Here is a 3,302-nt window from a genome sequence, read left to right on the forward strand (position 1 = left end):
AACAGGGTGTTAGGCAACATCACCGTATTTCCCGCACCAAGCAGATGGGGAGCACAAGGCGTCTCCTAGCATTGATACATGGCTGTTCCTCCCCTTCTCGTTGCCTCCCGGGCTCCAGTCCCCTGATGCTTGTTGTCTCCCACATTTTTCAGTTATCATTCCTCCTCATGGTTCCACGTTAGACTCTACCCGATCAGTTAGGCCTGATTTGGGTGAGTAAAATCAAGAAGATTTTTCTTTCTTTTTTTTTTAAATGTTTTTATTTATTTTTGAGACAGAGAGAGACAGAGCATGAGCAGGGAAGGGGCAGAGAGAGAGGGAGACACAGAATCGGAAGCAGGCTCCAGGCTCTGAGCCATCAGCACAGAGCCCGATGCGGGGCTTGAACTCACAGACTGTGAGATCATGACCTGAGCCGAAGTCGGACACTCAACCGACTGAGCCACCCAGGTGCCCCAATCAAGAAGATTTCTATGTTTTTGCCGCCCATGTCTCTCACTCGGAGGGGCAAAGGGAGCCAATGGTGGGGGGTGGGAGTGGAGGTGGGTTGCTTCCTCCAATAAGTTCATGAGATGTCTTTTATGGCTGTCTAGTTCTCTTTTTTTCTCAGGGTGAAAAAGCCACGAGCCCCGTGGCCTTTTCTTACCCTCTGTACCAGATCAGTTCTCTTGACTGCCCACACTCTTGCCACATTCTGCCAGCCACCTAGTCACTTCCCTGCCAAAGAGGCGGGGATTTCTTTACTAATCACTGTTTCCCTAGCCGCTTCCAGGCTTCCCTCTCAGACTCCTCTCAACCTGTGTTCAAGGAGAACAATCTGATTTTGTATCTTCTGATAGAGGCTAGGGGCTTCCTTTGAGATCCTGGACTGTGGAGAAAGACGGCCAGTACAAAATGCCACTGAAGTATGCAAATACCTCTTCTCTGATACATTAAACTGACCTTGACCTTCCAAAGTACTCTCCCTGAAGTCCAGGCCTCAGGTACACCTCTTCGCAGCATCTCGACTGATAAGCTGTGGCCATCGCTCCTTGAGGCTCCTTTAACACTGCCAAGGACTTGCATGTCCAGACACGTGTGTGCCCAGAGGGAAGAAGTGTCCGGAAACAGCCAGAAGGCTGGATACAGGGACTGGCAATGCACTGTCATTTAAATTCTATTTTATTATTTTATTTTATTTTATTTTTAATGTTTATTTATTTTTGAGAGACAGAGACAGAGCACGAGCAGCAGAAGTGCAGAGAGAGAGGGAGACACAAAATCCGAAGCAGGCTCCAGGCTCTGAGCTGGTAGCACAGAGACCGATGCGGGGCTCCGACCCACGAACCGCGAGATCATGACCGGAAGCCAAGTCCGACGCTTAACTGACTGAGCCACCCAGGCGCCCCAATGCACTGTTATTTAAAAGTAACACAACATGGGGCGCCTGGGTGGCTTGGTCGGTTAAGCGTCCAACTTCGGCTCAGGTCATGATCTCACGGTCCGTGAGTTCGAGCCCCGCGTCGGGCTCTCTGCTGACAGCTCAGAGCCCTGGAGCCTGTTTCGGATTCTGTGTCTCCCTCTCTCTCTGCCCCTCCCCTGTTCATGCTCTGTCTCTCTCTGTCTCAAAAATAAATAAACGTTAAAAAAAATTAAGAAAAAAATTAAAAAAAATAAAAGTAACACAACAGGTAGACATTGACAAGGGAGAAACTTCTAGGACAAAGAAGGTTTCGCCTTGACCAACCACATGACAGGTCCTGCTGTTGAAACAGAAGTTACAAGTAGTATACAATTTGAAAAATGTAGTAACTATTAGTGTCTCTTGTGGAATAACAGGTGAAGGCCACCATTCCTTTGTGTGGTGTCAGGGCATTTAGAATAAGACTTTAAGGCTTAAGTGGATAATGGAGTGAGAATACTGATTTTTGCGGTGGCGCAAGGTAGAGGTCTGCCAAAGGTCTGGCTTCCAGTCAATAAAAAAAGCCGAAATGCAGAGAACATCCTGGAAAGGCAAACTCCTAGTTTTAAGGGTCCACTGGTTAGAACTGAAGTTAGGGGTTTTTTTAAATTAAATTTATTTTATTTTATTTATTTTGAGAGAGAAATAGAGCATGAGTGGGGGAGGAGCAGAGAGCGAGAAGGAGAGAGAGAATCCTAAGGCAGGCTGAAATCCAGAGTTGGACACTTAACCGACTAAGCCACCCAGTCGCACCTGAAGTTAGGGTTTCAGAGGGAGAAGAACGCTCACATTAAAACACTTAGGGCTCCAGAATACACAGTCATCCATGAGGAAATCTCTAGGCTTTCTTGAGGAAATCTTTCTAACGCATACTGCACATTTGCTCTAGTTAACTACACGGTACTATTCTCCGTTTTAAAGATTTCAAGAGATCCATTCATCTGTCGAAAAGGGGAAAAATGAGAAAAGGGGATTCTACCACATCGAGCCCTCTCAGTTGTTCATACTTTTTTTTTTATAACGTTTATCCATCTTTGAGAGACAGAGAGAGACAGAGCATGAGCGGGGAAGGGGTAGAGAGTGGGAGACACAGACTCCAAAGCAGGCTCCAGGCTCTGAGCTGTCAGCACAGAGCCCGACGCGGGGCTGGAACTCACGAACTGCGAGATCATGACCTGAGTCGACGCTCAACCAACTGAGCCACCCAGGCGCCCCATCAGTTGTTTACACTTTAAATTACAAAGCCCAAGTGTGCCACGTCTGCCCCAAAGAGAGTCCCTTGGCCTGGTCCAGGTGATAGAGTGTGCTATTAGTTAAAGATCAAAGAACAGATAGACATTGGTGAGAAAGTCTAAGTTTTTAGAACCCACCCAGGTTCACCTCTGCTGATGAAACAAAGGTGGTATTTTTTTAATAAAAGAAGAAAATAAATCCTTTCAGAATAATAAAAAAAGGCAACAGAAAGCATTGATTCCAGGGAACACACATGAAGGCTTCCAGTCCTTGGTGTGATGCCAGCACCTGTAAAAGAAAACTTTATGGCTTGAGTGTCTTACATGGTGCGGCCTGAGGAGTACTGATTCTTGTGTGTGTGTGTGGAGGCAGGTGTAGGGAGTAAATGGAAGAAGTCAAGAAACTGGGAAAGTCAAGACATAGAAGGCCCCATAGGAAGGCCAACTCCCTATTAGAGGGTCCATTTGCTAACCCAAGGACAAGGTGAGCAGCGAGCTCAGAATGGACAGTCACTGGTGAGGACGTCTCAACCTTTCTGATCTGTCCCGAATGATTGCTTTAGCAAAGCTGAAATGGCCATCTTCTATTAAAATATAATAATAGCTTCCTCTCACTAAAAAGGGAAAAT

The sequence above is a fragment of the Panthera pardus genome, unplaced genomic scaffold (assembly GCF_024362965.1).
Source record: "Panthera pardus isolate Hobbes unplaced genomic scaffold, ASM2436296v1 HiC_scaffold_27, whole genome shotgun sequence".
NCBI classification, from domain to species: Eukaryota; Metazoa; Chordata; class Mammalia; order Carnivora; family Felidae; genus Panthera; species Panthera pardus.